The sequence below is a fragment of the Bidens hawaiensis genome, unplaced genomic scaffold, assembly GCF_021521415.1.
Source record: "Bidens hawaiensis isolate Kalapana, Puna unplaced genomic scaffold, B.hawaiensis_p1.1 tig00026014_1, whole genome shotgun sequence".
Lineage (NCBI taxonomy): Eukaryota > Viridiplantae > Streptophyta > Magnoliopsida > Asterales > Asteraceae > Bidens > Bidens hawaiensis.
The window spans coordinates 192,068-207,300 of record NW_027494190.1 but is presented as its reverse complement, the minus strand read 5'-3'; positions in this window follow the sequence as shown (position 1 = coordinate 207,300).

The following is a 15,233-nucleotide window of genomic DNA, read 5'->3' as shown; positions in this document are numbered from 1 at the left end:
AGGAACGTCTCCTTACGTCTCCCTATCCCTAAATCTAACCTCGCGCAGATGTCTGATTATCAATCTAGCCAAGGATCATGTCAGCCTCGATCTGGTAAAGGAAAGGGATTTATGGGAACGTATTTTCTCCCAATTCCTATATCTAGCGATGAAAGTACATGCCAAACGAAAATGGAGGAAGATTCAGATTCATTTGATTCTAACATTCCACTAGATCGGATTATTCAAAATCAAAATACGTATGGAGACGTATCAAGTAGATCCAAGAAACCAATGATGCCAAAGGAAAAAGAAGTAATGACTTATCCAGAAGAATATCCTCACGGACATGAATATTTTAATTTTCTAGCAATTCAAGATCCTTACTTTGTTCACATTCAAAATGAAGAAACAATGAAGGAAATAGAGATGGAAGAAAAAGAAAAGGACACTAGCAAGAAAGATAGCAAGATTAAGAAATTAGTCATTCGATGGAAGAAATAGAACCTTAGTAGAGAGTATAATTGTAACAAAAAAAAGTAATATGCACTCTTGTAACTATAATAAGATGAATAAAAGATATGTTTTAAGTTCTTCGAATATTGGACTTATCTTTTAAAATTTTATTGTAGTATGTCAAGAGAAGAAAGTGCAAACTCTCACAACAGTCCTCCCAAGAAATCGGGAAACGAAGAAAACATTAATAATAAAGATAATGAAATTCCCGTTCAATATATAGGAGGAATTCAAAAGATGATTAAGGAAGCTATAAAACCTGTTCTTGACGCGGTCAAGGACATATCTACAAGTCAAAATCAATCAAAATCTAACAAGAGGAATCGAAGTAAATCTGTTCCTTCAAGAAAGGAAGAAGCTTATGATAGCTCTACAGCTAATAATAATCCAAGGAACAAGAAACGAAAGAAATAAAAGATTCCAAAAGGATGTAACTTTAAGAACTTTAAAGTTTACAATCCTAAAGAATTTCATGGAGACTCAGATGGCATAGCCGCTATGAGATGGCTAGAGGAACAAGAATCAATCGTCACCATAAGCAAATGCACTGGTGAAGAAGCTATCTAGTATTCTTCACAAATGTTCAAGGGAGAAGCTCTTGAATGGTGGAATACCCTGATTCAAAACAAGGGTCGAGAAACCATGTATAACTTAAGTTGGGAAACATTCAAAGGTTTCATATTAAAGAAATTTTGCCCAACTCATGAAATGAATCGAATTCAAACCGAGTTATGGACTCACAAGGTTATTGGCACAAATCTTAGGGAATATAACACTAAATTCCTAGAGTACTGCCGATTGGTTCCACGTTTAGTAACTCCGGAATATAATAAAGTAACTCGTTACATATATGGACTACCAAGAGAAATAAGAGACATGGTACGATCCAATATGCCAGAAACAGTTGAATCGGCTATGGAATTGGTTGGATATTTAATCAACAGTATGATAAGGAATCAAGAAGAAGAAAAGAAGAAGGACAAAGAAACCAAGAAAGCAAAAGATTCTGGAAAGTTAGAGAAAGAAGAAAGTACTACCAAGTCAGCATGTAAGACTTGTGGAAGAAAACATACTGGAAAGTGTCGACTAGAAAATACAAACAATTGTGCATACTGCAAGAGAGCAGGTCACACAATAGAAGAATGTCGTAAGAAGCTAGGAGTATGTTTTACATGTGGAGAAACAGGTCACTTTAAGACTGAATGCCCGAAAAGAAAAGCTAGTCAAGATTAATGAATGACAAGATCACATCAAGCAAATGTCAAGATAGACTAGCTAAATTTTGTATATTAATTGTAACTCGTTCTTAAACGAGAAGTTTTGTAATCAAAGAAGGGTATTTAATTCCCTAAGTTATATATGAAACATTAGCATATAGATCGTGTTAATACACAAAAATGCTTATATTCATTACCTCTAAAGAAAAATCAAGAGGTTCAAATATTGAAAAGTTTATCCGAAATTTAGAACAAGAAAACGTTGAGAAAGTTTATCATCTAGGAGGATGATATACCAAACGTTAGAAGATATCTAAAGACAATACAACTGATTGACCACAAGATATTTAAGCAATACAACTGATGGAATATTATTACCTACCTAGAAAGGTTGATCAAAAAGTCAAAGAAAAAGAGCTCGAAGATATTCAAGAAATACGATCACTAGGTATAACAAATAAGTCAAAGTACAAGAGTACTGTTTATACCGAACATCATAGAATGGATTCGATAGATTGAATCTAAATAACAACTTATTGGAATAGATTCGACAGACTGAATCCAAACAACAAAGTAGTTAACATCGGTGCATGTTTAGAATACACACGGTAAGGTAAATAGTTAAACACAACTGATCAATGTGATTATCAATTTATATTTACTAATGATATTCTGAACTATTGACTGGTTACATCATTCAAGGATGTAAGTTAACAACAAAACAAAAACCTTAGTAATTCTGCATAGAGATTGTAACAACAACAACAACCATATTAGATAGAATCTAATCAACAATCGAAGGTAAGAGCCATTTACACTTAAGACAACGAATCTTGAGGACGAGATTCATTTCAAGGTGGGGAGGATGTAACATCCCCAAAATTTTGATCCAAATTTGACAACTTAGGAAAGTTAAGGGATCAAAAATAATCTCAAAGACAAGTCACGGGAAATTATTAAATAAGGAAATATAAGAAAAATAAGAAAATAAAAATATTTCCTAAGTTAAGTATTCCCATATAAAGGAAATAAGTAAAATAAAATTCCATCCCACATTGGAAGATGTAAGAAAGTGGAAACATTCCACCAAGGTATAAATAAGGGAAATGGAATTCATCCCACATGGAAAGTCGTAAAAAAATGGAAGCTCTTTATAAGAGATAGAATTTCCATAGTTATATTCTTTTAGGAATATCATGCACCAAGTGGTCCTAGCGGAGGGCGCATAGCACCTGACGCGCACGGGCTCGGGCGAGGACGAGGATGATGGCGATGGCGATGGCGAAGGCGACGGCTACGGCGAAGGACGTTAGGCGCAATGTGGCGCTTTGATGGCACACTTTGCACTTCGCACGCTCGCATCGCCGCGAGCCGCTTTAAGAGCCGCCATAGTATTTTTGGACAACGAGAATTAGACCAAAAGTGACAAGCTGCAAAAGAGGAAGGACTGAAAATGAAAATATTATTCAGGGACCCATCGCGCTACGCGATGAGCCCAAGAAGACGGCCATCGCGTACCGCGATGGACCGTGATGACTCAGGGACACGTGTCAGACCCAGGTGACACGTGGCAGCAGGGCAGGACACGTGGCAGGCCACGTGGTGTTCATGCATAAGTGGCGGCGTCGCGGTACGCGACGGCCACATCGAAGACTCCATCGCGTACGCGTTGGAGTATGAAATCAGCTATAAAAGGGGAGGCCACGAGCTCATTCCCCACACACCAAAAACACACCCTCTCTCTAGAAATCTCTCTCTCTACACTGTTTTGCGTGCCGAGTATCGTTTGGCGTGCCGAACCACGTAATCCGTGCCAAGTACCCGGCGTTTCCTTGAAGTGCGTGCCACCCAAATATAACCCGACATTCCGTCTCGAAGTACGTGCACGACCCGGCGACACGTGAACATCGCCTCGATTTGCGTGCCAAGAAAGGTTGATCAAGAACGCCTAGATAAACGTGCATATTGAGTAGAAGTGCTACCCGTATAAACTTAGGAATATCTAACTCTAAATAACCGTGCGAGGTAAGGGGTTCTGCCTAAGTTATTACTATATTATTATAAATGGCTTAGACCATATTCGGAGGTATAGCCCGAACCTTGATTACGATTAAGAATAATATAACTTTTCCTAAGCAAAGGTTATAGTTAAAATAGTATTTCTTTAAAATTAAGATTTATAATATTCAAAGAGTATAGGTAAATAATGTTTCTTCTTGAAGAAGAAACTCAGTATAGACGTTTCTTCCTGAAGAAGAAACGTAGCATATTAATGGTGAATAAACAAGAGGACTAAAGGTTCAAATGTTTTATAAAAAGAAATGTTTTTATCAGGGTTAAAGCTATACGAAATAGACTAAAGGTCTAAAGCTAGATCGTTGATCTAGTTATTTATACAAAAAGTTATTCTCATACTATAGGTCCGAGGTAACAAAACAAGAAGAAGAGAACAGAAAACAGGAATCAGTATCAGAAACTGATTATAAACAGAACAGGTGAATACGCCCCAAACCTTTTATAATGAGTCAGAATGTTTGCATAGGATTTACGAATCCTTAAAAACTTTGTGTACAATAATAAGAAACGGACACTCTTATTAAGAGTATACATGTGTCTGGATCCATTCATACATGGTGACTCGGCATTTTCCCGAGGCCATGCAATAATCAACATGTCTCTGGAAGCTTGATGAGAAATGATTTGTGTATATAATTAATTTAGAAGGTACTTAGGGTAATTTGAACCCAATTTAGTTGGGTGCCTAATGAGTAGTCACAAAGGTTTTATTGTTGGTTTCACAAAGGTATTGAAAAGATATTTTAGAGTTAGCGTTATTCACCAGCTTTGTGCTGACGTATTTTCCCACCCATGTTATAGGGAAACAAGAAAGGTTAGAACAGACAAACAAGAAGGAATAGAAGATTGAGTTATTGTCATTAGATGCTATCTGATGGCTCAGATATTTTATTTCAAAATAATATAAAGAGTTATGTTTTATAATGAAATGTATTTGAAATATCAAACGGGTATTTAAACCCGAGTTTTTAATAAGTTTTCAATATAATAATATTTTTTTAAAAACTTCCGCTAAAATGAAACTCGCAACTCTGATTTATTTACAAAACAGGTACCAACTTATGGTCACACGCCTAGGCCCTAAGTGAGGGTGTGACAAATCCATGTTCAAGGCCTTCATTGTACGATTGTGTAGAAAATGTAATTTAAATTGCCTATAATTAATATACTTTGGGTATAAAGTGTAAATAACAACCATAGCTTAAATACTTTTGTCACATGTTTTATTAGTTTGAATTATGAAGGGACTAAAGTGAACATTCCTAAGTAAATTACCGTAAGGATCCTTTATGCTCCTTATTTGCTATTGTAAATCCAAAATCCGTTTGAACTTATTATGATGCATCTCACAGGCCTTGGACTCCGCTAAGAGCTATCATGACAGCTGTTAGTAACACCTGTTTAACACGGGTGGATAGTCCATTTTTCGTATGGTGAAGTCCGGGTTAAGGATTTTGGTAAGCCATACTTGCGTGTTATTTATTATTCTGAAAGTAAATCTATTATAGTCTTAGATTTATTAAAAGTTTTGAGAAAAGTTTCAAGGATACATTATCCTTGTATAAATAGATTAAGAATCCTGGATCCTTATATCTATAAAGTTATAAAGATCAAAACCAAATAAATATAAATTGACAATTAGAATTCATACCATAAGGTCTGATTAGACCTAAATTATCACAAGTGTTGATATCTCCATGATACTTGTAGTTTGACATGGGATACCTGATGCATATAACTTATCATATTAACTGGGACTAAACCCAACAAACTGGGGACAAATCTAAAATAAACTAGGGACAAGCCCGTGCAACAAAGGACAAGCCCGTGTAACTAGGGACAAGCCCAAAACCTTGGGACAAGCCCTAAAACTGGGGACAAGCCCAAAAACTAGGTACAAGCCCAAACTAGGGACTGTCCCAAAGATACGAATGTTAACTGGCGACTCGCCCGAACCGGGATTTAGCCCAAATTTGAGTGACATAAAAACGCCAAAACCTTAGGTATTGTACGCCTAACATAATTCATAGGATCCTCCATATATCCGAAAGCAATGAAATTTCCAGCCACTAAGCGTGTACTGGTCCCACTGCCCCAGACTATACTTTGGAACATGCGAGAGTGTTGAAACTCTAATTCGTGAGAAAGGTGAAATCCTTTAAACCTTGGAAGGTGTGACCATCCGGGATCATAACTTAATCGTGGGCTAGGCCAAGGAAATAGCAATGTACCTTGAGCGTGAGGGAGAGGTGGCCAATCTCTTAGTCATTGAATCTCTTATTGAAATCTGCATTGTTACTTAAAGCTTGGAAAGATAAATGTTAAGAAAATATTATTCTTTAATCAATAATATAAATCTGAAATGAATGAATAAATGATAAGATAATAGTTTACCAACTTTAGGATCTTTGATCCTTTAAGGATCCATGATCCTGTCTAGACAAAGTACTTCTTAAGATGATGACATTCCATGCTATTGGTAGTCGGTCGCCTTCCATCGTAAGTAAATGATATGCCTCCCCTTTCATGCTTCTGATTCGATCAAGTAGGGGCCTTCCCACTAAGGTGCTAACTTTCCATCTACGGAATTAGTTGTATTTTGAAAAGATTTTCTTAAAACTAAATCTCCTACCTGAAATTTTTGAATCCTGATATTATTGTTGTATGTCCCAGCTACCCTTTGTTGATATGTTGTCATTCTGATCTTGGCTAGGTCTCTGAGCTCATCAACAGTATCTAGATCCTGGTTAAGACTTTCATCACTGGTATGAGGATCACGGATGCTTGTTCTGGCAGTAGGAACCACCATTTCTGTAGGGATTACAGCTTCTGATCCAAAAACCAATGAGAAAGATGTTTGAGCTGTTGCATTCTTTGGTGTTGTTCTATCAGCCCAATGGACATATGGAAGCTCCTCAGCCCAATTTCCTTTCTTGGATCCTAGCTTCTTCTTCAAGTTGTAGATGATAATCTTCCTGCTTGATTCTGCTTGACCATTGGCTTGAGTGTGAAATGGTGTAGAAGTGATCATCTTGATTCCCCAACTGTCACAAAAGTTAGTGGTTCTTTTCCTGATAAACTAGGAACCATTGTCACATATAATTTCTGAAGGAATACCACATCTAGTAATAATGTTTCTTTTAATGAAGTATACCACCTCTTTTTCGCGGACTTGTACAAAATCTTCTGCTTCCATCCATTTTGAAAAGTAATCAGTCATGGCAAGCATGAACACTTTTCATCCTGGCGCTTTAGGTAGCCTGCCCACAATATCCATGCTCCCCTTCATGAAACGCCATGATTAGGATATAGGATACATAGGTTCCGCTGGTTGGTGCAAAATGTTATCGTGTCTTTGACAAGCATCACACTTCTTTGAATATTCCAAGGCATCTTTCTTCATGGTTGGCCAGAAGTTTCATGTTCTTAGAATCCTAGAGAATAAGGCTCTGCCTCCAGTGTGATTACCACAATCACCCTCGATAAAGTCTTTGAGCATCTCTTGGATTTTAGGTTCCTCGATACACCTCAAGTATGGACCTACAAGAGATTTCCTATAACAGAATATCATGTAATAAGATGTATTATGATACCTTAAGTTTGAAGGTTTTAGGATTTTATGTAGCGGAGATCTCTCCATCTTGAATGAATTTCTTGATCGGGAGGATCCAAGATCCTTGATTATTTGAGGATAATGTATCCCAAAGCACAATCTCTATGTTAGTTGTTATCTCTATAACTTCTTGTTCTCCTAATGCTGGTGAGAGTATATCGATAATCGGGATTTTTGTTGCTTCCGGGACCTTCAAAGACGATGCTAGATTTGCTAAGGCGTCTACCCCAACATTCTCTTCCCTTAGTACCTGTATAATACTAAAAGAATCGAAGTACTTTGACAATTCTTTCACAATGTCTATATATTTAATTAATTTTTCTCCATTAACAGCATATGAGCCATTAAAGTGGTTAGCTATTAATAACGAATCTATATACACCTGAAGATACCAAATCCTCATGTGTTTAGCTAGTTGCAAACCTGCAATTAAAGCTTCGTATTCCGCTTCATTATTTGTGGCTTGAAACTAACAGGCTATAGACTGGGGTATTATGTCCCCCTGTGGCGATTTCAGTAGAACACCTAGACCTATTCCTCTAAGGTTGGATGCCCCATCCGTGAATAAGATCCAAGGATCCTTGGTTTCTTCTAACTGTTGGACCTCCAAGTCGGCTTCCTTTTGTAAATCAGTACTGAAATCAGCCACAAATTCAGCTAGTTCTCGATATTTTATAATAGTTCTTGGCTCGTATTGGATATCGTATGCACTCAGCTTTACAGCCCAGTTAGCCATCCTACCTGACAACTCTGGTTTTCTAAGAACATTCTTGATAGGATAGTTAGTTTTCACAATTATAGTATGAGTTTTAAAGTAATACATTAACTTAGTAGAAGCCATAATAAGTGCAAGAACTAATTTTACTAAATGAGGGTACCTGGCTTCAGCATCTAGAAGACTTTTACTTACATAATAAACATGATGTTGTTCCCCTTCATGATCCTTTACAAGGACAACACTTACAACATTACCGGAGACGGCTAAGTACAAGGATAGGGGTTCCTCATCTATTGGATTCATTAATGTTGGTGCTGAGGATAAGTAATCCTTCAAGGCTTTGAGTGCAGTTCTCATGTTTATCCGTCCACTCGAACTTTTTATTCTTTCTAAGGATATCATAGAAATCCTTCCACTTCTCCGAAAATCGGGAGATGAACCTATTCAGGGCTGCGATCCTACCGGTAAATCTTTGCACATCTTTTGCATTCGCGGGTGACTTCAAGTTGATGATGGCCTTTATTTGTTCCGGGATAGCCTCTATGCCCCTCTTAGTGATCATATAACCGAGGAACATTCCCGCTTTAACACCAAAATGGCATTTAGATGGGTTGAGTTTCATGTTATACTGGTCGAGGATGTTGAAGGCTACATCCAAATCTTTGAGGTGATCTTCAGCCTTCTTGGATTTGACTACCATGTCGTATATATATAATTCCATGGTCTTCCATATTCGATCTTTGAACATCATGTTGACTAAGCGTTGATAAGTCGCACTTGCATTTCTTAGTCCAAAAGGCATGGCAATATAGTAATATATTCCAGTAGGAGTCATGAATGTTGTGTCTTCTTGATCAGATGGTTCCATCTGAATTTGTTGAAATCCAGAGGAAGCATCCTTAAAAGTATGCATCTCATTTCATGCTTTTGCATCCACCATGGAGTCAATGTGTGGTAATGGGAAAGGATCCTTGGGGGCATGCCTTGTTTAAATCGGTGAAATCGACACATACCCTCCACTTTCCATTCTATTTTGAAATGATCACAACATTAGCTAACCATCGAGGATACTTAACCTCTCTGATCATACTGGCCTTAAGAAGTTTTTCAACTTCTTCTTGAATGATCGCATTCCTCTCAGGAGCGAATTTTCTTTGCTTTAGGTGAATGGGTTTAATAGAATTATCAAGGCCTAGTTTATGAGTAATTATCTCTTTTGAAATACCTGTCATGTCAGAGTGCTTGAAGGCAAATGTGGATTTTCGTTGTTTGAGGAAGGATATTATATCCTCTTCAATATTAGTAAGGATACCGGATCCTAGGAAAACCTTTAAGTCTTGATTTTTGGGGTCCAAGGATACTTCTTTTAGGTCTTGTTTTCGAGCCTCTAGCACATTCCTATTTTCCATGCTACTGTTTGCTTAGTTTCCGATTTCATGGACAAGGAATAGTAGTTCTTAGCTTCCACTTGGTCGGCGTCTATTCTCACTACCCCCCAAGGAGTTAGTAGTTTGATACACTGGTGATAAGTAGATGTTACAGTTTTCATTCTGTGTAACCATGGTCTACCAAGAATTACACTGCAACAAGACAAGTTATCTATAACACAAAATTTTTAATAAGAGTTCACTCCCTCAATGTATATAGGAAGCTTGATGTCCCCATTGTTTTCTTAGTTTCACCACTGAACCCAACGAGTACGGATGATCGGGGAATGATTTCTAAATCTGAGATATTCATCTTGTTGAGTACATCATATTGAATGATGTTAACTGAACTTCCTCCATCAACTAGGATTCTGCGCACATAATGATTAGCAATAAATAAAGTTATAATCAAACCATCGTGATGAGGATCCTGGATGCTCATTTTATCTTCGTCATCAAAGAAAATTCTCTTATCATTGGTTAGGGTAGTGGATATGACAGGTCTCTCTCCGTTCTCCAACTTTGTTTCTTTAGCATGTCTCTTGGCAGAGGAGAAGGATGTTCCACATATATCTGAGCCACCGAAGTTGAAATTGATGACTTGTGCATCAGGTGGGGGCGGAGATGCTTTCTGTGGGACATCTTCAGGATCCTGGTTCCTTGACTTTTTTCTTCCCAGGAGCTCCTTGAAGTGGCCGTTGCTTAGAAGATACCCAATTTCTCTCCTTAGGCCAATACAGTCATTGGTCAAATGGCCAAAATTTTCATGGAAGGCACACCACTTGGATTTATCCTTGAAGGAAATTGACTTCTCATTTTTCCGAGGCCACCTTGCTTTTTCTCCAAGACCCTTCATAGCACAAATTAATCCATGAGTATCAACAGAGAAGCAATACTTGGAAATACTTGGATAATCCTCATCATCATCCTCTTCTTCTTCGACCGCGTGGAGTGGTTGTTGTTGAACTTTGAATAAGGCTTCGAGTTTTTGTTTCTGAATGAGGATCCTTGTTTCTTGACAGGTGACTCCTGTTTTATTGGAGTTCCCAATCGTTCTTAGATCTTCTTATCATCCTCTATCCTTATAAACATGAGTGCCCTATTTCTGACTTCATCTAACGTCCTGCATGGGGTCATAATAAGATAGTCATAAAATGGGGAGCCCTTATGTAACCCCATCTTGAATGCCTCAACAGCCGTAGCAATATCAAGATTAGGTATCTCTAGGGCTTCCCTTCCAAAATTTGTAACAAAATCCCTTAGGGATTCATCACGAAGTTGGATAACTCTATATAAATCACTAGTTAATTTTTTGAATTTTGTACTACAAGAAAATTGGCTATTGAATAAATTAACTAAGTGCGAAAAAGAAGTAACAGAGTAGGGAGGAAGACTTAGCAGCCATTTGAGTGCGGATCCTGTTAAAGTGGATCCAAAGCCTTTGCAAATGCAGGCCTCCTTAAGCCTTTCAAGAATGGGGTTGATTTCCATTCTCTCCCAGTTTGAGCCACATATTCTTCTGGATCAGCTGAGCCATCGTACACCTTCATATTGGGGGTTTCGAAGTGCTTCGGGATTTCAGAATCACATATTGGTGGAGCAAACCTTGATAGCTTGTGGCTTCCTTCTGGAATTTCAGGAATGGGTCGAACCACTCCCTGAACGCTTGATATCATATCCTTCAGCATATGGGGTTCCTTAGCCATGGCCTGATGGATATCTGCATCCTGCATGGACCAAGGTTAGTATCTAAGATATGTGATTGTAAGGGTTACCTCTTGATAGATTGAACGTCTGCATCCCAGAAGCCTAGCCAAGATAAGAAGAATCTGCTACGATAGTTGGTCCACCAGAGGCAATGGTCTGCATGGGGATGATGTCTCATTCATGGACCTCTGATGATCTTTGATATAAAGTCCCGAGGATCCTTGATTCTTCATGAAGGATCCTTGAGGTTAGAAGTTGAAGGATCCCTGATGATACCATCCAGAGGATCCTTGCTGAAGGATAGATGATCCTTGCTGAGGGAAAGAGGATCCTTGAGTTTCCTGTCCCATGGATCCTAGTTGAAGGATACATGATCCTTATGATAGTCAGTTAATTTGTTTATGTTTTATTTCATTTATTGTTTAGTTTTAATTGTTTATTCAATGAACTATCGATACTTCATACGTGTGTTATTGTAATTCAGGTCACGGGCGTTAAAGTATTCAATATGGACCTGTTGTGACACGGAATGAAGACCCGGGATGTCCAGCACGCAAATCGATGATCTGATTGAGGTTTGCTGTAACAGGGTCCCATCGCGGTACGCGATGGGCTTCCGGAGGTCCGCATCGCGTACCGCGATGGGTGGAAAATTTTTTGTTGACTTTTGGTCAATCGCGATACGCGATTGACCATGAAAGACCCCCGTCGCGTACCGCGACGGGAGGTGCAGATGGGATTTTTAGTTTAAATCATATTCTTCATCATGATGAAAACCTAACTCCGTTTTTGACAAAGAGAGGCGACTTCTAGCAGTTCCTATAAGCGATTTCACCATTGTAGCTCGTGTCAAGACCATATCTATGATCCATATCATCTATATTGACGATTTGATGATGTCGCGACTCGGATAATCTTCTAGAATCTCACCCGGGATATATAGTTTGTAACCTTTTACATTTTTTCTCATGTGATTAAGAATACTTGTGTATTGTTATTGATGATTGATATATGACTATTGATGTTTGGGATTTCTGTGTGTTCGGTCAGTTTAGGTTTATGTTGGTCTGAACGATCTGTTATCAGTTGCTAGATAATTAGTCATGTAAATTTTTGGTTAGATTGAATACGATAAAACATACAATTGCCTTTAACTGAGTCACACTGGCAAGGACTGTTTGATAACCAGTGTCGTGTGTAAAGTAATTGTTGATGTCTAAGGTTTTGTCTGATTGATCAGTTTCCAGTTAATCGTTATCTGTTAGGTTGCATGAGATACTGTTGGTTGCTTACTTGAATTCCCGGGTGTGATTTGCTTTGTTAACTGTTTGAAATTAGTTTACTTGTTCATTGCTTAGTTCTCTAAACTCACTTTAATTGCTTGTGTGATCAGCACTAAAAACCAGTCACTTCATAATTAGAAATCTGTTACACGAAAACATTGACCACATACTCCTTGTGATACGATACCCTACTTGCTCTAACTATTTAGAATAATTAGTTTTTTGATTGACTCAAACGACGGTCATCAAAATGGCGCCGTTGCCGGGTAGTTAGTGCGCTTAGTGTTTTTCGTGTTATTTAACTTTTGTGTTTAATTTTTATTTTAGTCTTAATTTTTGTCCAGAACGCAAATCGATGATCTGATTGAGGTTTGCTGTAACAGGGTCCCATCGCGGTACGCGATGGGCTTGCTGAGGTCCCCATCGCGTACCGCGATGGGTGGAAAATTATCTGTTGACTTTTGGTCAATCGCGATACGCGATTGACCATGGAAGACCCCGTCGCGGTACGCGACGGGAGGTGCAGACGGGATTTTTAGTTTAAATCATATTCTTCATCATGATGAATCCCTAACTCTGTTTTTGACAAAGAGAGACGACTTCCAGCAGTTCCTATAGGCGATTTCACCATTGTAGCTCGTGTCAAGACCATATCTATGATCCATATCATCTATATTGACGATTTGATGATGTCGCGGCTCAGCTAATCTTCTAGAATCGCACCCGGGATGTATAGTTTGTAACCTTTTACAGTTTTTCTCATGTGATTAAGAATACTTGTGTATTGTTATTGATGATTGATATATGACTATTGATGTTTGGTATTTCTGTGTGTTCGGTCGGTTTAGGTTTACGTTGGCCTGAACGATCTGTTACTATTTGCTAGATAATTAGTCATATAACTGTTTGGTTAGATTGAATACGATAAAACATACAATTGCCCTTAACTGAGTCACACTGGAAAGGACTGTTTGATAACCAGTGTCGTGTGTAAAGTAATTGTTGATGTCTAAGGTTTTGTTTGATTGATCAGTTTTCAGTTTATCGTTAATATTTAATCTGTTAGGTTGCATGAGATACTGTTGGTTGCTTACTAGAATTCCCGGGTGTGATTTGCTTTGTTAACTGTTTGAAATTAGTTTACTTGTTCATTGCTTAGTTCTCTAAACTCACTTTAATTGCTTGTGTGATCAGCACTAAAAACCAGTCACTTCATAATTAGAAATCTGTTACACGAAAACATTGACCACATACTCCTTGTGATACGATACCCTACTTGCTCTAACTATTTAGAATAATTAGGTTTTTGATTGACTCAAACGACGATCATCACCTTGCTGAAGGAACGAGGGTCCTTGAGCTTGCTGACCCATGGACCCTGGTTGAAGGATAGATGATCCTTGCTGAAGGAATGAGGATCCTTGAGCTTGTTAACCCATGGACTCGGGTTAAAGGATAGATGATCCTTGAGCAAATTAAGCCAAAGATCCTGGAGCTGTGAAATCCAGCATCCTAGGCATCAAGAGAGTCTGATCCTCCCTGGCATCTTAGTCTTCTTGAGATCTTCTATCTCACGTAGGATCTTCTGGTTAGTCCTGCTCGGCTGCGAAAACATAGCAGAAACATTATTGTTAGAATTTACCACAGGAGTGGCAGCAGTGATCTTTGAGCTCTGGAAGACTGGAGTTTGTGTCTTGTTTCCAGTAGTGGTGGTCCTCGGTGCTCCCGCGAGTGGAGGAGGCATTGGTAGTGAAGTTCTTGATGAGAGAGAAAGCAATGAAGGCATGGTGGTTGAAGCAGAGGTTTCTTGAGAGGCCATTGGTTGTGATAAAGGAAGAAAAGGTTGAAAACTGATGAGAAATACTCTGGCGTCAAATTGTTTTGGTCAAAAATCAATCAAGGATAATGTAACCAAATTTGTAAAGTGAGTTATAGTGCTTGTATGACAATAACGATTATGAAATGAATGAAAGCAAGAACACAATAATTTTTTGTGAGGAAAAGCCCTTGATCTTGGTCAGATCGCAGACACAAAAACCCTGGTTGATGACAAATCGTCTATCACCACTTTATTAATAAAAAACAAGGTTACAAGGGTGGAAGCTATGATCAGCGATTACGTATATTGCTAAGTGTGTGTGTATACTGCAAGAATTATAGAGAAATGTCGTCTGCTATGTTGTGTATTGTGTATGGTATAAACCCTAGCTGATCATGCCTCATTAAATAATAAATTAAAAATGACAAGAAGTCCTATTTTTATGTCATTACTCCACTAAAGCTTCTACACATCTTTGACCACGTGCTAGACCACTTGGATGGCGAAATAGTAGCTTAGACCATGTCTCCTGTCCTTATACATGCCAATATATTAATATACAAAGAGAACAACCATTAGTAATAAGTACTGAGGATCCTTAATCTTGAAAGAATCCGGAACACATTCTAACGATAACTGATCCAGAACATATGCCAGGATAACGTATCCACAATGTCAAATTTCTGTGCCCTAACAGTTTGATAAATTATCAACATTTTTGTTGTTAATTTTATATTCTTTTTGAGCATTTTGCAGTTTTTCTGCTTTAATAATTTTGATTTTTTTTTAATTTTAAATCTAAAGCAAGAGTAATTTTTCTGGTGATCAATCACTAATGTGCTCGGGTATGACTGACTAATAACATTTTTGTCTTTATC